The following is a 24,502-nucleotide window of genomic DNA, read 5'->3' as shown; positions in this document are numbered from 1 at the left end:
CCATGATGCTTGTCGCTTGCTTGAAATTATGGTGGATTTCTGAGCCCCTTGCGGCAGTGCTTCCCTCTGCTTTCCTCTTTCATTGAAGAGATGGGCTCCACTGTTCCTTTCTCGGTGGTGTTTGGACTTCTGCAGGGTGGAGGATGTTCTTCAGCAAAGCATATACATGTATTTCTTCTGTATTGGTAGTTAATGCATGTTTATGTGGTATAAATATATTCCTTGAATAAGATGTTGAGGATGTACTGATGCAACTGAGTTTGTGTTGGAGCAAGAGGAGAATGTGGAGCAGTCTATGTAGCTATTTTTATGGCATGTGAGTTATGTTCATCTCCATCTATTAATGATTTGCGTTACGTAACTGTAATGCTGTTCATTTAAAAAATTCAAAAGCTTTAAAACTGAAATAGCGGATGGCAAGTACGCTTCAAAAGCGGAGTCCGGCTGATGAGTAAAATTCTCGTGTAAAACTTGCTGGTTAACTTGCATTGGGCACTGAATCATGAAGCCAGCAGATGTGATTCATGGGAAAAAATTGCCTGAAAAAAAGTTTATTTTAAATCTTCTCTGTTCTTGGGGCTCTTCAAATAACTCTGAATATTCAAAAAATGGCATATATAAGGGAGGGAAAATCCTGCTCCTGGATTGCAACTGCACATGGTATTCTTTCCAAGATGCCTTTATCTAACTGTTTCTGACTGATAGCAGCTTTTAAGCCTATGTAGTAACTTTATATAGCGTGTAGGAATAACTTATAATAGTGTGTCTTGCTGCTGCTGAAATACTAGAAGTCTCTTTATCTGAGCTGTAAAGAATTTAGCAGTCTAACAATACTCCCTACATATTTCAAGCTTTTCAAGTGCAATGTATTCAACCTTCCTTCTGGTAGATAAAAATTGGGATGTAGTTGGCATGTGGCTAGCATGAGAAAATGTTAAGTAGCTTTTTGCTGAAACAGTTTCTTTAAGCAGAAAAAGAGACCTAAGACTTCTTCCCTTGTACTATCCGTAATCTGATATGTTATCAGATGCAACAGTTCTGAGTGAGGAAAAACTAATGAACTAAAAACACTGGATAAAAACAATTGAAAATGGGTTGCCTGCATTTTGCTGCAGGTCAGAGTCAATAATTTAATAACATGCTCTTCAATTCCATTTTTTATTATATGAAATTCATATAAAGCAGGCAGACAAATTCAGATGCTGTCATTTACAATGTTAACTATAGTTAAGTTCATGACAGACAGAACATGTACAGATAGTTAATGGTTTTACCGACAAATATGTTGATACTTGGTCAGTATGCAAAAACTTGTACATCAGGTGTGTAGTGTGCACAGAAATGGGGAGAAAAAACATGGATTGAGTTCAGCAGTCTTGAAACTGCTGGAAATATCCTGGGATTTCAAGATGCATTCAGCTATTTCCTACCCTTACATGTTTGTCTTAACATCATTGTATCAGCTTCTTTTTTTTTATCACCCCAAACTTGGACTATCATTCTTAAAGTTTTATAACAATGTAATGCTACAAAACCAAGAAAAAAAAAGGTGAAACAACATGAAAATAAAATTTCTAATCCTTCACAAAGGAATTTCAGAACAATCTAACAGTATCAATGTCATATTGGCCTCTAAGTCTATACAAACACTGTTGCTAATTTACTTCTTATTAACAGATGTATAATATAGGTAGTGATGAGTGTCTGAAATAGTTTTTTCTTTTTTTTTGTGGTGGTAAGCCCGTCAAAATAGATTTTGCTCCAGCTAGCACTGCTACAGGTTTTGAGTGTACTTCTCTAACCAGAGAGAGGCAGTGAAAATATAGCAAGATGTCTTTAATCCTCTACTAGTAAAACAGGCTTGAGATGCTGACTTCTATGTAATCTGCAGGCAGTTATAAGGCTTTTTCCTCCCTCTCTCCCCCTGGTTTATACTTTAATGTATAGACCTATATATATTTAATGTATAGGAAAGCTGGGAGTTTTGTGTATTTGTATATTTTTTTATCTAAGGGAGAGTTGTTGCCTTAAATCTCAGATGCTATACCAAACAGTATTCATTTATGAATGACTGTGACCCAGAGCATCTTATTTCCATTGTAATTTTTCTGTTAAAGAAAACAAAGATGTAAAAATAATGTCTTGTGAATGTGAATTTGAGTTTTAGGTGAGATTATGACTATTAAGTGTTTCCTATCAGTCTTGAGACTTGAGAAAAAACATCAGCCTTAGAAGAAAGGCAAGGTCTGTGCACTTGGAAAATACTTGCTCAAGGCAGTGCGGAGATCCGGGTGCATTGTGGGAGGGGGTGGGGGAGAATGGGAGAAGATACAAACTTTGCTTTATTTTTATTTTTTTTCTTGAGTCATTTAAAAAGTCCTGTTTCTTGAAAATGAAATAACACAGGGTGGAGCTGGAAGCACGGTTTGAGTTCACATTCACTAGAGGAGTCTGTCAGTAACTGATATGGGATTCCATGTTGGTCTTGCTAGCTGTTATGACTATTCTTTTCTTGAAGCCCTCTAAATTTGCAACTCGATGCTGACACCAGGCATGTTAGAAGGGCAGTAGTGTAGGGGAACTAGATTTATTGGTGATAATGTACTCAATTTTTGAGTTGTTGACAATAGTAATTTTAAATGTATGTTGCTGCTGAGCTATGAGACAGATGAGTTCACCATGAAAAATGAACATACTGAAAAGTGAATGTGCTGTAAAGATACTGTTTTCTACTGTTGAGTGCAAGACTATCTGTTTTTTTCTTCTGAACGTATGTTTTCTCCTACTTGTGATGATAGAAGGATGCCAGGCACATCAATGTTGATTTTTTTGACTTTTTCCTTGAGAATGAGTGACACTTAGTTGAGACTGTGACATTTGTTTAATTTGGCAGCTTTGTGATGAGAGGAAGGTGGATCACTGCTGTAAAGTAGCCTTCTTTTCATAAATGTGAGCTTTCCTGCAGGCATACAAATACTCATGGGAAGTAGCAAAAGCTAACTATATAGGATAGGACTTGGGAAGGAGTATAGTCACTCTGAAAATTGATGCCAGTCGCTCCTATTTATCTGTTTGTTGAAGCAGACTTGTATCTCCAGCATACAGATAGATGATTCAGTCAAGCTCTAGGGGAGCTGGGGTTGCGAGTATGTTGTGTTTTTTGTGGGTTTTTTTTTGTTGTTTTTTTCTGCTTTTAAACATCAAAAGAATGATGGTATCATTCAAATACTTAGGCAAAAAAGACAGCTGAAAAACAAGTGTTACGTAAAACAATTAAATATGGAACCTCGATATCGCTCACCTTATTCAAGCTTGTGCTGTCTCTGAGTTGTGGATCAAACTCCCTGCAGAATTAAATTCACAAGGAATTAATATGATGCATTTACATACATTGAATCTGAATGCCGGAGTGTTTTCTCCATATCTAGTTCATAGGTGCATTTGAATATATTCTGAGTTTGCATATACATAAGTACTGATTTATACTTAGGCAATGATTACTGCTTGTATGAGCTGATGTAACATGTTTGAAAAAGTTATCTTAATGTTTTTATTCTGCTGTAGCTATACATGAACAACTTTGTGTACTGTATTCTGTATTAACCTAGCTAAAAGGTAATAATTTCCTTGATGTGATTTTGTCTTCCTTTCTGTAGACTTTGGGACAGACAAATCTAAGTGCAGTACGTAGTTTGTAGTGTTAATGGCTAATATCAAAAAGGAGAAGTGTTTCTTTTTTCATGAAGAAGGTGGTAGGCTTCAGCATTTGAATAACCAAGGAAATGGAAATGTTTGTCCCTAGGTTTACTTGGATGGTAAACTGAAAGTTTGGTTTAATTGTAGTGGTGTCTTTAGATTACTGGACTGTCTTATTCCAGGTAGAATGACTGTTTTCTGGATTATAAAAAATAAATACCAGATGCTTATTGGGTAAGTGCTTAAAAATGGCAAATCAACAGCAAAACCTTAAGCTTTTAACTTCTGAGGATAACTTTTTCTTTTCCCTTCTTTTCTTTTTTTATTTTTTTTTTCCTGAGGCAAAGAGACATGCTGTGGATCAACTGATGTTGTCAGAACAAATGTTGTAACTCTGTAGGTTTTTCATGGAGTGTGCAGGACTTCTCCCACCATTTGCTTTGGGGGATTAGTTTAAAGCGGCATGCAGTAATGATGAAACGAGAGTTCATGCTGCTGTGTATACAGATTGTTTTCTATTTCTATTTAAATTGGCAAACAAGTCCTAGTTTCTAAGGTGAGGTGGCACTCAGCAATGCAGGAGTTTTCAGGCTTTGATTCTTTCTGGCTAATCTTAGGCACTTGAGAAAAGAAAACATATTGTAACATCAGTTGCTCTGTATGTGCTGCATTGTATTTTTCTAAGGCCAAACAGGCAATTGCAGTTCCTTAGAGGTGACTGAGGTGTGCAATTTAAGCAACTTCACGGGATTTATTTTCTAATAGGGTATATTATCCAGTTCCTTAGGTATGCACAGCCTTAATCTGTTTGCTTTTTCTACCTAAAGCAAATGGTTTTAATCTTCGGTCATGTGTTTTTTTGATGCTGAAATAGGATATACTTCAGTAGTTGTAAATATTTGCAGAGGTGCATTTGCAAACATACTGTAGTCAGACAGTTTCACATGAAAATAAAAACTACTCTTTTTTTATTATTTTTTATTTTTTTTGGGGGGGGGGAGTGATGTAGATGGGGAATAGTGATTAGTGCAAGGCAGATGAAGAAACTTCTCTCCAAACTTCGGGAATACATCGTTCTCATCCATATGGCTTTATATCGTTTGTGGGGAAAAAAAATTAAAATGATTGCTTACTGTCAGCGTAAATTACAGCAGATAAAACTCTACCTGCTTTTGAGCAAGAAGATATTAAATGTTTTTGATAATATGAATTTCTGTGGGAATAAGAGAGAGATCTTCTGTAATGTTATTTGTCTTTGACCTTCTTTAAGGACTGTTTGTATTTGATGCCACCTACATTGATGAAGGATTGTGGTTAAACTTTTTTAAGGTTCTGACTTATCATTGTACCATGAGATAAACAAAGAGTGCCGGATGTGTTACCCACAAATTGTGGGATGCTGGTCACATTTGATTTAAGGGCTTCTGGGAATTTTCTACCATCAGGACTCAAATGTAGTTTCATAAATGTCACCTGCATATGGAAAGAGATCTGCATGTGGAACTGAGATGTTGAGTTATGAAATAAAAAGAACATGTAGTCAGTGCATTGAGTGACCAGGCTGACTTGTGCTAGGTGGGCACAAGTACTCACCCTTGGGAGAGGTGGTAGAATAACTTAAAAGGAAATACTGAATTTCCCTCAGTACCTTTATAATAACACAGCTTAAGGTTTTTATATCTGACTAGATTTTAATTTCATTGCTTACAGACTCTTTTTTTTTTTTTTAATTGCAAGTGTTTTGTATATGAAGAATGCATCTGCTAATGAAATTTCTAAGGCTTTGTTGTGAGTCTTTGTGCAGGTTCACAGAATTGGTAAGGTTAGAAGGGGCCTCTGGAGATCATCTAGCATTTGGCAGTGATTATATCTTCTATTAAAAGAAAGCTGCAGGTGGTGTTCTTCCTGTTAGGATATTTTTTGTGAATTTATACCTGTGTATTTGTTTTCTAAATCTTCTTTTTGGTAACTGCCTAGGAGAAGGACACAGCAAGATACCCACAGTTGCAGGGTTTTGTAGCAACCTGTGGTTTTATTCTAGCTACTCTGTTAAACAAATACAGTGCTTTAAGACTTTTTTTAAAGTGTTTATTTCAGTACTGTGACTTAGCACGCTCAGTATAGAAGCTAGGAAGCCTACATTTTAGGTATCACAGCAACTGAGTTCTCTAGGGGAAATACATTAAAAGCATGGCACTCAGTGGCTGCTAAGGCAGCAGACTATTAGTCGTTTAAATGCACACCACTTAACTTTCCAAATGTTCTTGGATCTGAATTAACTAATTATGAACCAGAAGTGGGACTTCTGTATCACTTGGTCAGTAACTCAAAAAAGGTATCTTAGGACCCTGAGTAAGATTTGGCATATGAGTGTGTATCAGCATTGAAAGTGAGTGTAGCAACCAGATAGATGTTATACTTAAGCAGCATATCTGTGTAAGTGTTGGAGTGCTTGCTTCGTATTTTGTTACTTCTTATGAAGCTTTTCATTATTGAAAGACAGCTTGTACACAGAATAATGCTTCTAGAGTAATTGTAGCATGGTGCTGGATATCAGGTTTCATTTCCCATTATTGTCCTGTGGAAGTTAGTGTGGTAAGAATGACTAGTGATCTTACGATACTGAAATGGCAATGTAGTTTAGGAATAAAATCATCAGTGTGCTACTGTATTCCGGGCTGCCAGAGACTGTCCCTGTCTGTATGCTCTTAGGTAGAGTCCTCTCCTCAAGGCCTGGAATACGAAGTAGATGTTTCAGATAAGAACTGCGTTGCCGTTGGGCTAGGTTGGTGAAGATTGTGAACTGAAGTTATCCTGCAGTTATGGAGTATTTGTGTTACCTGAAGGGTGGAGTATGGTGGATTGGATTTTCATGTTTGTGCCCTTGCCTCCAATATTTATTGAACATGATAGTTTATCTCACGTGGGTAGCCTTGGTCATAAATGTTTAGACAGTGTTTTGATAAAACCAATTTTTTATCCAGCAGTGGATTTCCTCTAAAATACCAGCCAAACCAAATTCACCATAGTTAGGTGGGTGAGGAAAGCAATTAAGATGCCCATGGCTGTGTATGAATTCATGAAGCGCAAAACTGAAACTAGATCTCCTGGATAGGGTGCAAGATCCTTCATGCTAACCGATATGGAACGGTTAAAATGTACATCCCTAGACATTCACAGAGGTGAAAATGTTAGAGCTACTTAACTGCATCAAATAAAGGGTATGAAAGTGTACCCAAAGCATAGGGATAACTGCTCCTGACTGTCATTTTAATCTATTGCTTTCAACTAGGTTAGCAGGTACAAGCTGATGGAATTGTCCCTTCTGCTCCCTTGCTTCCTGCAGCATTGAAGCCAGAATTAGTCATCCAGTACAATTACTTTAAGTGGTTTGAAGCTTTTTAATCATTTCAGAGTATTGCAAAGACCATGATCGTATAATCAACTTTCCTGAGGCGGCTGCTGTTACCCTCTGTAGCTCAGTGAAGACAAATAGCCAGCTGGAGTAGTAATAATCTAGTACACTCCTTTCATGGCTTGACTTGAAAAATTACCTATATTCCTTTCAAAATTTTGGGTTGACTACACAGGATTCAAAAATTACGTTGTTATTTATGGATTGTATGGAAAGCACTGTTGCGTAATATTGGACTTGCATTTCTCCCCAGCTTGAAGAAATACAAACTTTTGCTTTGCTGTCTTCCTCTCTGTGTATGAGGGAAGCTTGCAGCATAATAGAAAAACAGTATTCATCTTCAGTCTGTTCCATCTCATTTGAGAAGGAAAGGTGCAGGTGGGTTTTTTGCTCCTGTTTTTGGGGGTTTTTATCTTTTGAAGACTATTGGAAAGATGAGGTAGGATTTGTATGCAAGTATTTGAAAGGACTGAGAAGGAAGAAAACTAGAATTGATTAAAAAAATAGAGCTTTGAGATAGCAAATAGGCAAGGAGGGCAAGAGAATGTCAAGTGTAGCATAGGACAGTGCTGAAGCTGTGGGTGTTGGTCAGTGGTTAGATATTGGAAACTTCTGTGATGACAGCCTAGAACATTTATGTAACCCTGTGTGGTCGTCCAGTACAGGAGTGGCTGGCTTCTGTCCTCCCCACTTAATGCTTTCCTTCTGAGCAGCGTAATTGATGATATTAAGACTGTTTCTTAGTTTGTAGGTTAGATACAAAGAGGCATTTTGGTCTTGTTCTCAAACTACTTGACTTTTGGAAAGCCTACTTTTAATGCAGAGGGATTATCCTGGGACAGAAGATAGACATGCAATTCTGTGCAATGCTTGAAGGATAGATGCTCTAATTGTAGACCTGATGTTTTCAACAAGATGCACAGTGATCTAAAAAGCTAATGAACAGCTATCCCTGGAGATAAGGCTAACCCAATTTGGCTATTAAAATGAGGGCTTTGTGTAATATTTTCTTTCTTAGAGCGCTAGACTTAAAGACTGGAAAGAGTAGGAGATCAGTAGTGCAGAGGGAAAAACAGGAAAAAGGTCTCCTGAAAACAAAGCCTTTAGTCATGTTGAAAAAGTGTGAAATAGTCATTGAGCTGACATTGGATATTCTACTTGGATTTGCTTCTTAATGTCTTTTCTGTTGTGAACTTAAAAGTTAGTGATGTGAATTAGACTTTAGTGACTAAGTTCTTCATGATATGTAAAGATTAAGTAATAGCTGATACTTAGGTCACAGAAAAATATTATGGCCTTTATGCTACTCACGATCATCTTAGTAAGCAGATGTGGTAGGCATTTATGCTCAGGTGAAGGTGGTATACTCTTGTAAGAACCTAACAAGTTGGCTATAAGAAATAGGCAAAAGTCAGGTATATTTTAAAAAAAGAGTAAATATCATGTTTCTTAAAGAAAAATGGGGGAGAGGCTGAAATCAAAAAAACTACGTTAAACCTTTCCTTTAGAGTATTTTTATTGGTTAGAACCAAAACTAGAATTACAGCTTGGAAAAATCATAATAGCTAACTGCTTTATCAGAGTCCTCACTATCAAATGCTCTCACTAATCCATCTGTAGCATTCTGTTATTAACTGTATTGTCTCTGTTTCTCACTTGAAAGTTTTACCGACTGTATTCCCAAGTACATGTGTCAACTATCAAAACTAGTGAATAATGCCAGTGAAGGAAAAGAATGTTCCTTTCCTTTTTCAAACATAAAATTGATAATATGCTAGAGTTTAAAATGGATTTATAGCAACATCTTATTTTTTCAATACGGAGATGTCTTAAAATGTGTCTTGAAATGTGGTGTGGATTTTGTTTGAGTTTGGGGTTTTTTTTGGTGTGTGTTCTTGTGGGGGTTGAAAGACCTCTGAGGGTCTTTGGGCAAGCTCCCGATCCCTTTGCATGGAGTCTTGACAATGACAGGTAGCTGCTTTGCTTGAAACGGTCTGTTTTGAGAGCGCTACTGGTATACTCTGACTATGAAGAAAATCTACAGCTTCAGTCTTAATGTATGTGGGAGTTTGCTGTGGGCAGTGCAGTTGTGTGAACTGGAACGTATAGGTTCATCCTTTGAATTGAATAAATGAAAGCAGGCAGAAAGAGAAACTAGTTGTGGAAAACTCTTCCTGCACCCTGTGGCAACTCCTCTGTTTAGTCCCATTTTATTCCTCTTTTTATGCAAAAGAAGAATCTAATTTTAACCTGTGTTAATTAAGCTTAAAAATACTTCATTGCTATGGGAATGTGGCATTTAATACTATTTAAATGTGTAACAGTATCTTTTCTTGCTATTGACTCATCTTGAAAAATTAAATTGAGTAGGGTGGAGCTAACCAAAAGGACATAGCTTGCTTGAGGCTTGATGCACCAATTGCTCGGGTGCATAACCTTTGAGGGGGAAACGAGCAACGTGTATTAATCGGATAGGTAACAATGCTAGCCAAGTTAGACACACAAATGTTTACAGTGGACATCTGCCTTAAACTGCTTAATGTATTTTGAAGCTAGTATTCTAGCTGAAATCAGGAGATCCACATGACCTTTTGAGCTATTCTTTTCATGTATGTATGTGTGTGTGTGTGTGTGTGTATATATATATATATATATATATGTGTGTGTGTGTGTGTGTGTCTTTATATATATATAAAGACAGTACCTCTCAGGGAATATTTTGCTTATTGCAACAGCTTGCTTCCTGCTGCATAAGAGAGGGAAATCAGTTAGAGGGTTGCTGGTTTGATTTACTATGCCAATTGATGTGGTAGGTGATGTGAACTGTGTGTACTAGTTACTCACTTGCCATTGCTCTCCAGATTGCCTTACAAAAGCTTCTAAAGTGGAACAGTACATGTATTTTAAAACTGGTCAGGATGCAAATATAAGGAATTGGTGGCTCATGTTATTTTGCAAGTAAGTGCCTAATGTAAAAGTATTGGTCCATTTTAGTCAAAGGACTGTTTTAGGGCAACTTAAGTGACTTGTTTTCAAAGGTTGATTAATGTAGTCTCATAGCAGATCTAGTGTTCCAACAACCTCTAGAAAATGTAGTCATGAACTATTTCTAGAACATACTCTCCATCCACCCCCTCAACATTGATGTTAGTTGTATGGTAAAAGTAGAATACATAAGATTACATGGTTTCAGGTCGTAAAGGACATGATATACCACTTAAATTTGTGTTGACACATACGTGCCAGTCAGTGCAGCAGCAACTGCAGTGGATAAAACAAGAATAAGAATGGGAATAATTCATCCAGTGGTATTCGGGTAATAGGAGGTTATGCTGACTGTCTCAAATCCTGATAAAAGGAATCACGTATGACATATTTATGCATTGATCTAACTTAACCAGATCTGATGTAAACTAGGAAGCTTTTATATTTTTGGGGTGATAGGAAAAATCTTAATGTTAGATTATGGAATACAAGAGGCTCAAGAAATGATTGTGTCTTCACTTGAATTAGGATGGCCCTGTTTGAGGAGAGCTGAATAACAGTTGATTCTTTAAGAATTGTAGAAGCTGTTCTCTGTGTGAATGAGATAGGTGGACAAAATGTTTCTTTCCTGTAATTGCAGTTCTGTCAGATGACAGGTGTTGATGGTGAAATCAAAACATCCTGATGTGGTCCATTAATTCTTGACAGATGAGTATTTGACAAAACATACATTAATCTACCCTGAACTTAATATTCAAGATGACTTGGATGTTTTAATGAATATGCAGTCTTCTAACTGGAGGCTTACTGTGAGACCAAGCCAGTAGGCACTGAAATGAGACTATAGGCAGCTGAATGAAATTAGTCAGCTTGGAAAAAGGTGTGTGTTAGCACTGGTGTTTGACTGTAACCTGAATGTAGGCCGTCAATAGCAAGAGGAAAAATACCTCAGTGACCTTAAAAGTACAAATATGTCCCATTAGGGATTACTTAATGTTGGGTAATGACACGCTATTAAAATTAAAGTCCCAATATGTATTCCTAGATCTACTATCTAGGCCAGTCCAAGGGTTGTTTGTTTGTTTAATTATTTATTTTTAAGAAGAATTACTATAGAAAGTAGGAAATAAAAACATTTTGCCAAAGTTTGTAAAGGATCTAAAGCAAGTCAGCCTATGGGGCTTGTTTCAGAATTGATTTTGCCATTTCTGTGTATGGTGTGTGTGTGGAAGAACCTTTTACAGCATAAATCAGATTGCTTACACAGGCTGAGCCAGCTCCCTGGCCCTTCTTGGAGAAGGAGGGTGGTGCTCAGTGGAGGCATCTTCAAAGTTGTCTCGTGGTAAGGACTACCGTGGTAGAAGATGCTATCAGAAGAACTTGTGTTACTATCTAGTTTTGATATATTTGCCTGGATTATCTAACGCTCTGCAACCATTCTTGTATAGCTTTCGTAACTTTTCTCTATTCAGCAAATGGGGATATTGCTTACTAGTAAAGTGATGTGTTTGATTAAGTGCTTTTCTTCCTCTGCTATCCTGAGATGACACTTATGTAAGTCAAATGCCAATGAATAGATTTGGTCACAAATGGTATTAGAGCTTTTAAACAGGATCAGGAAGGCAGTAATACAAAAAAACCCTACTGTGAACAGATATGAACGTGGCTGTATAAATCTATGCAGTGTTCTTCCTGATTTGTTTATTTATACTTTATTATAATCAATATATGGCTCCAGATGCTGTTTTACTTGCTTTAGTAAATTGGAGGTACTCAAACTAGCTTACTCAAAGTTACTTTAAAAGGTGTGTAACAACCTTTTTTTAAAAAAAAAAAAAAAGGTTGTAACTGTTGTTATGTGTTAGAGAAATGAATGGCTTTGAAAAGCCTTCTGTTCCTGATGTTTTGCGTGATAATTGTGACTGTGATGTATGTGAATATTGGACCTAGCATAAAACTGGTTAGCTTGGAGGCAATGTTAATGTTAATGCATGGGCCTCAGTGCAGATTATGGGAATCCTTTAGGGTCTAAGTAGGAGGATGGTTAGTCTGTGTTGATATTGCATGCTCTCAGTGTTGCTAATACTTAAGCTAACTAGATTGAAGCTGACTAAAGTAATTAGAAGAAGTATTGGAGTTTTAAGTGTGGTGACACTTGAGCTTTTTATCTTGCATTTCTGGAAAAATTTTGTTTTGAAAGGCAGTACGTACTATGAATATGAACCATATCTTCATTTGCTCAATTCCAGTCTCTCTTTCTCCCCAGGTTAACTTGATAATCCAGTAAATATAAAGGTAGTTCATATTTCAAGATTTAAGCTAAAAAAGGACCAACTTCAGTGGAACACATTCGATAGTGATTTAAAACACAGGTTTCACTGTGAGACTTCAGGTCTCCTAGAAGGATCATGTCTGAACTGAGGAACTGAGTTATCTGTATGCTTCACAGGTGCTTGTTGAAACACTGAAGTGTAAAAAGCTAAGGTCAAGAAGAGTTCAGTGGACTTGAACTTGAAGAAATACTATTTAAATTTCCGTAAAGCTCTGAGCAGGCAACAGGGATGGCAGCATGACATGTGTTGGTTGTAAGTGGTGTCCTTCAAAATTTATATTGCCAAACTATTGAAGCAGTGCCATCCTGTACAGATTCAAGTAAAAAGTAATGATAGTTGAAGCCTACGTTTTTGTCTAATTACAGCCTGGTCTTATAAGTAGAGCATCAGATTTGAGTCTGGTAATTATCTTGATAAAGTTGAGTCTGTGATAGTTACAGTGACTCATTCGTTTGCTTCAAAAGTGGATTTTGTCTATTGGACACTGTAGTCAAGCTGCTTCATAAGCATGCCTATTGTATGTAAGAATGATCTGAAAACCAGTTCTCTGGGTGCTGCTAGTCCTGGAACTAGAGGCAGTTCATAAAACAGTTTATTCTAAGATTATTTTGTCTTTAGCACAAGATGCTAATGGAAAACATATGAAACTTGAATTACATGGGAGTTCTGTATGAGAAAACTGATACTAGATTGAATATCCTCTTCAAAATGGAGGATAATTAGAAACTTGGCTGCTGATGGAAAAACATGAGATGCAAAAAAAAAAAAAAAAAAAAAAAAAAAAAAAAAAAAACTTGAAGTGGGAGAGAAAGAATACAGAGTTTTTTAACTTTTTAATTTGACAGTAGGTGATTCCTATATAGCTACTAAAATTGATTCTATTGATCAAGCTATCCCAAGTACATGGAGGTTAAGTAGTGGTTTCCTAACTTGAATAAGTGTTATTTTGTAGAGTACTTGCCTTGGAGATAAGACAAACAGGCCATTGAAATGTAGACATTCAGTAGGATATAGTGGCTTCAGTGAATGTTGATTTTACTCTAGTAAACCTTTCAAGTGGTTGTAGGAGAGCTGCAGAAATCTCATCACTGAAAGTGGGCAGCTAGTTGCCATAAGTCTTCTGGAACTAAGAGTGCTAATGATTTTTAGCTTGGCCTGTCTGAGATGACAGCAGTCAAAAGATGCTTTGTTACCTGTGCCATGAGGGTGCAGTCTGAGAGTATAGGTATTTGTTACAAGGTCAAGTATACTGGATTAAAATGTTGGGTTGGTTCTTGGACAAGGCAGTGTCATCAGCAGCTCTTTGCAGTGCACAACACTAAAAAGGGTTGTATCACTCCTATGGGAATGATTTATTCTTTTAACACATGAATTCAGCAGCATTCTGAAATGCAGGATTACAGCGGAATGTGGTTTCAGAAGTGAGAATAAATACCTTTTGTGAGAGTGTAGATTACTAGTGGAAAGTTAAGAGAAATACAGAATGCAGATTGTGATTGAAATGTTCAAACAGTTGAACTTGTTATTGGGCTTGGGAAAACATCGTATGTGGCTGTTCAACAAAATGCTATACTTGAGGATATTGAGGACTATTTCTCTTTCACGGAAATAAGCCTGAGACTTTGAGTTCGCTGTATGTTAAAAAAGAAAATCATGAGGGGAAGAAAAGATACTTCTGTAAAGCTATATTCTTTTGCTTGGTGGTGAAGGTAGTAGCATTTGATGTAAGGAAATAAGGAAGGTTAATCCTCTCGCAAGTTTGTCCTTTTGGACCAGCTTGGTGCTCTCTGGGGAACTGGGGAACGCATGGGCCACCTGTGTGGTGAGTGACATACACTGGAGTGGTCGTATGATTTTTCTCAGTTGGTGGCACTTACGTTTTTTGGCCAGATCTGTGAGTTCTTCTGAAGGATCCTTCAGGGGTCTGCTTATTGCAGAGTGCTTTTGTATGTGAACAGAGTGCTGTTGCAAGTTCTGTGGCTGTTGCTAAGGCTGGTCTAGGCAATTTCTTCCCACAGTTGCTCGCTTCTACTTCTGTGCTTCTCTTTATGCTGTTTCGGCATCAGCATTTGACAAATCTGGTTGAGAAAGAAATTTGGCTGAAAAAAGTGGAAACGTGTGGTTACAAGTGGGAGGAAGGCTGTGAGATGACACTCTTAATAGCAAAAGAAAAAAAGTTTAGTATATAGAGCATCTTCTAGACAATCGCAGATAACTTACAGAATCGACTTATGAGGAGGCCTGGAAAGGACTTTGTATGCCAGGGAAAATCAAAGGGAGAGGGGAAGGTGAGATATGAATATTTGAATCTAAATAGGAATTTGCACTGCAGTATAAAGCTAGAGATGAATCTCATGCATGCAGTGAGAGTAGAAAGGATTAAATCTGTGAAGTGCACTGTGACTCTTAATTATATTCAGACATGTGTGGGTAATAGCCACAACCATAACTTTAGATCAAGGGCATCTGGTTTTGGAAATAAAAAGAACAGAAGCCATCCCTCAAAGACTAGTGATTGGTCTTGGGAGACTTCAAGGTGTAAGATAAAATGACAGAGGGAACAGATTTTCTGAGGCTTCTGAATACCATGTTAGTTGGCTTTGAAGAAATGAAGGGCTTTGACTTAGACTTGCTTCTTTTTCTACCCTGCATGAGTGCATATCAATGTCAAATTTAATACTGACTTCAATATTTAGATGTTGATAGACTGTGCTGTTGTGGTGACCATCTGATTCAAAAGCAAAAATTTTGAACGAAATCATCAAGGGTGTTGGTTTGATTCGCATTTGCCATTTTCTTGTCAGGAAGTGCATAAATGCACACTTAATTTTTAAATGTTAAAGTGAAGCGTGAAATTTAACAATTGCAGTAAATCAGATTGTTTAATTTGTTGTACTCAAGTGGCATGTGACAAGGGAATATTTGTAAGGAGAGATATGCAAAGTACCTTGCTAATGACAAATTGTCACATAAGCTGAAGTAATTCTGACATCCATAAATCAGGTGAACTCCCAATCCTACTAAATAAAAGAAACAGCCCCAAACAGATGACTTCAGTGCTTCAGTGACAGGAGTCAAGTAGTGCCTTCAAGTTTTTGGTTTTGTGAACAGAACTAATGAAATATTGTTTCCTGTGGTTCTGTCCTTTCCCGATACAGCTTCACTGTAAAAATGCCAACTATCACCTGCTTTTCCTCCACTGTATCTCATGCTTCCTTCTGTAAGCCAAGCTTTTAGCTGAAGAAGAGGCAGCACTTGCCAAGGCTATGTCCAAGGTACCTACCTGTGTGTCGACAAGCTCGCATGCGCTGATGTGAATGCCGTATGCAGGTTGACTAATGGCAGGCCAAATGGAGCTGTGCACGTGCTGAATCCATTCTTTTGGGTGAAAGACTAACCTAAGCTGCTTTCCCTGTCCTTCTTCTAGGCACTTAATTATCTACACTTCTGCTGCTGTCAGATCAGGCTGAATCTGGGTGATAAATTCAAAATTTTGAAGTGGAAGGGAGGCCTTTTCACGTTTACATTCAATGAAGCTTGATGGGACTGCAGGAGAAGTCTAGAAAATCAAGTGCTGACAAGAAGGATAGAGAAGAATGCTTAAAACATTCTTCCAGCTGAGAAAATGGATTCACTGTGTGTATAGCTCTGTTTGGGCTGTTTAACATGCTGTTTTTTATTCAATGGCTAAACTGACTTAATTGAAAAGAAATGCTCAAACTTCTGCTCTGTGGATAACCTTTAAGAGGTTAAAGCTTTATATTTAGAGAAGGATACAGTGTGTTTGCAGTCATGTAACAACGTGTGGCCAATTGCTAAGCTTGTGAGAATTATGTGTATTGAGTAGATGAGGCCTGATTAATAACAATTGAAGGTACTACAATACTGTTAGTCTTCCAAAAGTTAGGCTTTTTACGATCTAAAGAAAAAGGCAGGGTGAATTTTGTGATCCTGTTGGAGGCCTTTTCAGATTAGTCAGGCAAGATAAGATTGTAATTTGAGAGTTACAGTTCTATACCTTTCTGTGCCTTAGCATTATTACAGCTTCAATTAAAGTTGAATTCAAGGTGCAGTGATATACTACTTGACTTGTAGTATGATTTTAGTTGAAAATAGTGCTAGGAATACCAAAGGCTTTTGGTAAAGTTGAGTAACAAAATATAACTTGCTAAAAATCTTATATGTATTTTCATTATCTTCTAAGGGTGTAACTTAAGAGTGGACAACCTACAATGAATAATTTGCTGTTGCTAAAAGAGGATGCTACTTCCATCTCACCAGCTCCCTTTGTGGAGGTTTTTGAGGGATTGCATTGTGAAGTCTGGGACAGATTGCTGTGCTGTCAGGGGGCTACTGGATCTGTTCAGTGGGTTTTTGGACTACTCGGAAACCTTGTTTTCCTTGAGCAAGGGAGGCACCCGTGTAGCTGAATGCTGCACAGAATCTAATGCAACTGAAATGATCAGTAAGCCTGATCAGTAAGTAACTTCTAAGCTCTAAAAATTTAACCTGTTTTTCAGGCAGCTGTGTGCCTTTTCCCTCTCTCTGCAGCTGATTATAAAAATGCTGAACCTGAGTTGCTTTTATAATCAACAGCCTAAGATTTTAATTCATCTTGTCATAAGGCTAGTGTGTTGTGTATTTTCTGTATACTTGCTCTTCTGTTTGCTGTGTGCAATTTAGAATACTGTTAAATTGTATTGCATGCAAGTCATGCAACTAAACACAAATTTTATTTTGATAAGAAGAAATTTGTAGTACAAATAAAGCACTGAAAGGTGATACAACAGGAAATATATTTATGTTGGCTGAATGTTTAGGATTTTGCACTGAATACTGTAACAAGGCATAGCTGCAGTTACTGCTGACAGTATTTATGATTGTCAAGTATTTGTGTGTCACTAGATAGGGAGGAAAGGAAGTCTTGTCTTGGAAGATGATCAAGTTCTCCGTTAGAAACAGAGAAATGATAATAAGCACCTTAAAAAGAGAGGGAGCATGCAAGTAGCACTTGCTGCAAACTCCATCTGTGCTGTAGTAAAGAATGGATTAGTAGAACTTGGTACATATGCACTATTTACTAGGCTTGAATGAAATAAGAAGCATTTCTCTGGAGCTAACCTTCTGTCCTATGATAGTGCTGTCCTGGACATGAATACTTAGTACATGAATACTTAGTACACGATAATGTAATAAATCATCTTTCAAGAAACCGTTGGCTGTGTGGTGACTCCTTAAAAATTATTGCGGGACCCAGAGGAACAATTATCGGCTGAAGTATTCAGTGAAATTTTTCATTGGACAGTTGGAATTTTCTGTCAAAGGTTAAGTTATCTCAATGTACATGAGTCATTGAGTGCCAGTTGTGTTTGACTTGGTCTCCTTGCATTTGCTCCTTTTTCTTCTCATTTGTTTCACCTACAAAGTCAGACTACTCTTTGGGGGCAGGTTTAACTCAGTGGTCATGGCGCTGCTAATGCCGAGGTTGTGGGTTCAGTCCCCATATGGGCTACACTAAGGGTTGGACTAGATGATCTCCAGAGGTCCCTTCCAACCTTACCATTCCATGATTTCCATGATCCTAAGTACTCTGGAATTGCAGCCTTCTGTGAGTTGGTGTGGAAAGCCAGACAGTGTAGTAGAGGTGAGAATTCTTTCAACACACAATTTCCATGGAAATATTTATCAGGAAGTTTTACTGAATGAAAAAAAATAAGCTAACTGGCTGGCTTAGATCAGCTTTCTGATGTTGACTTAACATGTCCTTTTCCCTAGTTGACCTGATATTGAGGTATTTCAGTATTTAGTTAATTCAGCAGTTGACCTTCTTGCATAATGGCATTTGAGTTGTATTTGTCAACAGTTATGACAGTTTTATCTGCCTTTTACTGGTTTGTTCTGCTCAAACAAAAAAATACTGAAATTTAGCTCAGTTTAGATTTCCTCTGTCAAATCTAACTTATAGACAAAATGTCTGTTACAGTTAAGTAAAGCACACCCAACGTAAGCATTCCGGTATTCTTATTGGCAGCAGCCATCAGACTGTGTGCTATGTGACACGTAGCAATGTCAGATGTGACAGTGCTAATATAGCGGATGTAATTGAAGACCGTGGGCATATTCTAGTTAGAGCAGTAAGACTATTCAAAACATAGGTCTTTAGCTTTTACAGAATGTGATTTTATTTCAGTGATTGACTCCTGTACTACTTTTATTAGCAAATAAAATGTATCTTAAATTTGCTGCAGATATCAACTACTGAAGGGGAGGAAAACATAGGAAATGATACTTTTGGGGAAGTAAACATCCAGTCCTCGAAGGAATGGCACTGCAAAAGTTGGCCAAATCGCCATGTATGCTGAGAGAAATGTTGGAGAGAAACAGTCCTAGTCACTGTGAATTGCTGGGGTATGCGGCTGGTTTGTTAAAATCAGTCTCGCTTGAAGGTAACTATGGCTGAAGGCAATAAGAAGATGATAACCATCATCCACAACATGAAAATAATGAGTTTTGTGCTAGGTTCTGCCATTTCACTGGAATACGTCAAACATACCAACCTCAAGCACTTGTGAACAGAATGCATAATGTGGTGGGATAGATCAGTGAGCTTTCTTTGATGTTCTACTTGAGATAAAGCTAAACTGAATGCTTGAAAGTTTAATATACTGACTTGTCTGAATGTGCAGGGTTCAGATCATGTACTGAGACTTTTCTTGCAAAACTGCTCAGTTGGAGGTAACAAATGGTGTCATCACATGTCTGTGGCATGTGTGCTGTATTTTTGTGCTACATCTTGGAAAAGTTTCCTCTATCTAGTTGTTCTGGCTGTGGCCTTTCTGAGACTCAAGAGTTTGTTCGGTATTCTAAAACTCCAGACTCTAAAACCATCACAGCACAGGAGTGTTTCAGTGCTGAAAGAGCTGTAAATTTTGAGGAAAGTTGTAGATATTGCCAAGTAAAAGATAATCTGATTTTTTTTCTGACCAATGAGTTACTACTGGATAAGCAGAGCATGCAGGCAGGAGGAATGTTTTCTTACAGTAGCATTTGTGTCATTTGGAATGTGACAGACATCTAAGACAAATTTTATAATGTAACTCTTTTTCTTTTGAAAATAACTGTCAATTAACTTCTTTGGTTTTGGTACCTAGTGCAGCTGTACTGATTTCAAAAACAGATTTTTAAAGACAGGCCCATCCAGAGGCTGTAGGCAGAGTATATATGAGGCATTCTATTTTTTTGGAGCAAAGATACAATTTCAAATGATGGAATGCAGTGAAGTGGAAAGGAATGATCTAGAGAATAGAGCCATTGGTATTCAGTTTGATGATTTGAAAGGGTGAGGAAAGGACAGAGTGTTAAGTGAAAGGATAATGCAATGAACTTTGACTGTTTTTGTGTGCTGAACCTACTAACTGGTTAATAGAAAGAACCTGTGCACCCACTATCCTGCAGTGGGTGAGCAGCTGTGCGTTTAAGATTTGACGCTGTGAGAGGTCAAGAGCAGTTCAGTGAGACAAAAATAGGTGACTGCAGCCTTTGGCATGTGTATCTGTGTGGCACTGGTAATAGGAAGCTCTGCGAGTCAGACATACAAAGGAGTCCCTCCAATCTGCTAGACTCCTCTAAGGCATTGGCTTGAAATTGTCTGGTGATTCATGTCTGCAGTCACCACAGATACCATAATAACATTTTCCTACATAACCTCATTGATCTTGATGTTTAAAGCAGTTGCAGTTTGTGTCTATTACTCCTCAGTGAATGGTTTCTGAATTTTGGTTGTTCTGGTAACTATACTTGTCTTTGGTTTCCAACAAACTTGACTTGACTTGACTCTGTGGTGTGCTTTTGACACTTCTTGCTCTGGGAATAATGGATAGAAGCGCTCACCTCTATCTGTAGACTAAGTGTTCGAGTCTTTACTTCAACTGATTTTCTGGGGTTTTTCTTGAAGCAGGGAAAATGATCATGTCAATCTTTATTCTCACCTGACAGGTGAGAAGGACCTACTTAAGATGAGCTTACTGCTGATGTAGGGACTAGAAGTGGTGTAGCCATGTCAGTTTTGGGAAGCCTTGAAATCAGCTCATGTCATATCAAGCTTATCTTAAGTGTAAATAGTTCTCCTGGCTTAAAGATATTCAACTGGCAGTTAAAGCTGTGTGAAGAAAGGATAATTATGATGGAATATTGTCACACTGACGGAGTGCTGTAGTCTTCAATGACTACCTATGATGTCTAGATTCAAGCCTACCTCACTAAGCACTTTACTTCAGCTTGAAGTAACTTGTTCAGTTTTAAATTATTTTTGTCAAATAACTTAAGGTGAGCTTTTGCTAAAGTTTCCTAAAAATAAAATACCAAATGTTCAGAATCTTTCGTATTGTCTGTGCTTAGGAGAATGGGCAATTAAATACCTGGCCATAAAAAAGGGGTATTTGGGGCAGCCTGCTTTGAATGCTCAAGTATGTCAAATGCTTGATCTGATAGGCACTTAAGTGATTGCCTTTTCAGGCAAATGAACAAAATGTTATATTAAATATTTCCTAGAAATATTTGACAGACTGGTGGGTTTAATGCTTGTCTGTCAATCTACAGTGCTACCGCAGGACTTATTTCTTTTTCTGATGGAAGTATTTAATTCAAAACTGGAATATTGGATCCATTTGATTTGTTTCTGAACTTAGCAAGATGGACAGACAGTCATAGCTGTGGATGGTAAAGTGTGGTGAATTTCTGTAGTGCTATAGCCAAGGCTCTAATAAATGATCCTTACTGTCTAAGGAAGTTGAATACTTCTTAAACCTTCTTCTAAAGTGCTCATGAACCATGATCTGTATGCAAACCAAAGACAGTGATCAAGCTTCTTTGGTTGCTCCTAGCTGCTACTTGGAGCTAGTTTTTATTTCATTAGGTTATTGTGAACCTGTGGAACTCCACTGCTGTTGAGAGTCATGTCTATGATCGCTTGCTTGCGACTGAGTAGCTTGTGGGGGGAGGCTGTGTAAGTTGCTTTTTAGGCCTTTGTCAGATGTGTACTTGGCTGTAACTGCTAGATAATAAATAAATAATATTACAGATACCTGAATTTTCTTGTGTTCTCTGAACAGCTCTTGTCAATAACTCTTGCTGCTGACTCAGAGGTCTAGAGAAGGGATGAAGAACATGTCACAGAGCAGAAAGAAAAGGATTTTAATTTTGGGCTAGTAACTTTGCAGTAGAAAGAACATAGTTAATTTTGAACAACTTTAAGTGAAATAAAGGTAAAAGTCAAGACAGGACAAGAAATAGGAGCTCTCTGATGACAGGATCAGGGTAATAATTAATCAGCCTATTGCCTAGATTAAAAAAGAAGTCTACAGGAAAACAGTAATACGAATAGAGCATATAAAGTATGGGGAAAAAAAGATGCCATAAATATGGCTGTTACCTGTAAATACAACTTAAGGAAAATGCCAATGAATTGATATTCAACCTTGAGTTAATATTTTCAACTTGTGTTTAGTATTAAAGGGAGCACGTTAGTAAGTGAAAAGATTCTCCATAAGAACTTATTTTGCTTCTTTTAATATGGTGGCTTCTTTTAAAGACTTAGCTATGAGACCTTGTTACATTTTGTTTTGTTACAGATATTCAGTTGATGATACTGAAGGAGGTTGCTCGGAAAAAGGGGTCGCTTATTTGTGGGCCAATCATCTGTTTCTGATCCTTGGTCTGAAGTTTGCATAAAGGTTCTCTGATCTGAGTGAAAGAAAATGTGAAGGAACCCTAACTGAAACTTTTTTTTCTCCTCTTTCTTGCCTGTGATTTTTTCCTGTTTTAAGTGTTGAAGCAACTGCCATATTATCTTATGGATGTTTTTTTCTTCTTGGAAGAACCTTGTAATAAGCTTTCTTTTGGCATGTCTCCTTTATACCAAGAGTTAATGAGTAAGACGGTCAGAGGTTCTCTGCTTGCACTCGCATCAAAGATCAGGTGGTATACAGAAAATTACCCCCCCTCCTACAGGTGAGAGCTGGGCAGATGCCCAAGGTAATAAATATATTCAAGGAGGTTCTCTGGTTTTCTGTGGATGGAGAAAAGTGGGAGCAACCTGGCACCACTCTTAGAGGCTCAGGAGCTTAGTGTGAGAGATTACTTCTTGAGGGCCCCAGAACGTCCTTAGTGCATTCTTCTTCTGTAGGTGTCTGCTAGTGGAAAGGGTAGAGGAGGGACTGAATTGCTTGAGTTGGTGGGTAGCAAGGTAAAGCAGGAATCAAATTCTCACACTACTAGAAGTTATTGCTGTTAAGAATGGACTTCAGGGGGAAGAGGATTAAATTCAGCAGCTCAACTTAATCAAATAGACCAAATGAATTCAGACTTTTTCTGTTTTCCCTTGTGATTGCTGTCTTTAGCTTTGAGCTTTTCTATCCAAAGTCAACACACAAGGGAAGTAGTCTAAGGTCTTCTCTCTCTAAGTGAACTTGCGTTAAAATGAAATCTGGCATGCTAGAATACGTAAGTTTTTTTTGAGACATGACTTGTGGCAGCTATAGTCTGTATGCCAACTGTACTGTGGGTCAGTTCTTCAATTATTGTTGTATTAATTTCAAAACCCCATCTATGGCAAACTCCTGAAGAGTAGTCATTTTTCTTTTTCTTCAATGAACTTTAGTTCTAGCAATCTATATATAGATTGTAATACTCTAGCTCACCTTACAGGGCTTGTTCTCATGTTGAAGCAAAATGATATCATCCAGTCCTCTCATATCTGAGTTAATGTTGGGGCTGTATTTCTTTGACAGTCTGCTTTGTGTGACATGTTCTGGCAGGCGGATTTAAAAGCAGAACTGCGCTAGCTCTTAAGATTTAGCGTAACAATTGTAGGTAGATGAAAACCATATTGGAATATTGACTCGAAGCATAAACCAGGTGGGTGATAAACACTGCAGAAAAAAGCTTATTCGTAAGCGCTGCAGGCTTTCCCTGGTGAGTACTGTACTGAGTATGCCTGCGATAGCTTGTTTGCTAACATTAGAAGCCTATGTGTGAGGATGCTTAATAACAATGGGAGCTGTCCCTACTTCAGTAAGAATGCTTATTTTTGAATAAATGTAATGCAAATTCATGTAAACTGGAGTAAACCACAGTGAAATTGTGCACTAATAATCTCTTTTCCTTCTCCTCACTCCTTGTTAAGCAGAGTGTCAGAGGCTCTTAAAAGGTCAGATTATAGTGGTATTAAAACTGGAAATAAATAAATATACAGAAAATAATCTACTAAGCATTGGCTTAGGACACTTAATAGTGACAGAGGGGAGTCTGGAAGTCTGCTCAGTTTTGCCAGTACAGTTGATTTAGGTCGTTCTTAAAACCTGATGTATTTTGAGGATAAGCTGCTCAGTTCATGACTGTGCATCTTGTGGTTTACCTTATGTTCTAGATATCTATGAGGAGTGAGGATAGGAGATGGCAACTGTAAATGCCAGAAACTCATAGGCAGTGCAGGACTGGTTTGGAGATCTGCTTTTGTTTGGACTTAAAATGGTGATGTGCAGCTGTCTGTTTGCTTGAGCTGAGATGCTTACTATTTGAGTAGCAGCAACATAATTGATGTGGAAAAGTAGATGATTTAAAACTAGAAATAATTGGTCCAAAATTGTTTGTTATACCTAATGTATGCAAACACAAAAGTGTGCTTTGCTTGTAAGGGTTGGGGGATGTGTGGAAGAACTGAAAATGCTGCTAGGGGATTAGCCCTGTAGTTTCTCCTATCAACTCCAAAGCAAACACACCACCACCAAAACCCACTCCAACAACAGTCAGCAAATATCCATAAGTGTTCAATGCTTAGTAATAGTTGAATTATGTTATCAGTCTATAATAAAGGAAAAGCTTCTAAAGAAAGTGAGGATTTGATTCCATTGAATTGGCTAATAATGTAATGCTGTAACAAGCTGCAGTGTAAAAACAATTCCAGCAAATAGGAATTAACTGATAACTAAAGCTAAGAAAATCAATATCTCTGATTTAGATTGCTAAAACATTATATATAAATGAAAAAGTTTTAGTCAATTCTAAAATTGCCTTA

General features: G+C 37.6%; 1 protein-coding gene across 1 annotated transcript in view; it reads left to right on the top strand.

The window, feature by feature from the left end:
- Positions 1-24,502, top strand: part of AGAP1 (ArfGAP with GTPase domain, ankyrin repeat and PH domain 1) — a 375,973-nt gene that overhangs the window by 1,152 nt on the left and 350,319 nt on the right. The gene's annotated exons all lie outside the window — the stretch shown is intronic.

This window comes from Rhea pennata, chromosome 6, assembly GCF_028389875.1.
Source record: "Rhea pennata isolate bPtePen1 chromosome 6, bPtePen1.pri, whole genome shotgun sequence".
NCBI lineage: Eukaryota > Metazoa > Chordata > Aves > Rheiformes > Rheidae > Rhea > Rhea pennata.
The sequence above is the reverse complement of the archived record's forward strand: the minus strand, read 5'-3'. Positions and strand labels throughout refer to the sequence as shown.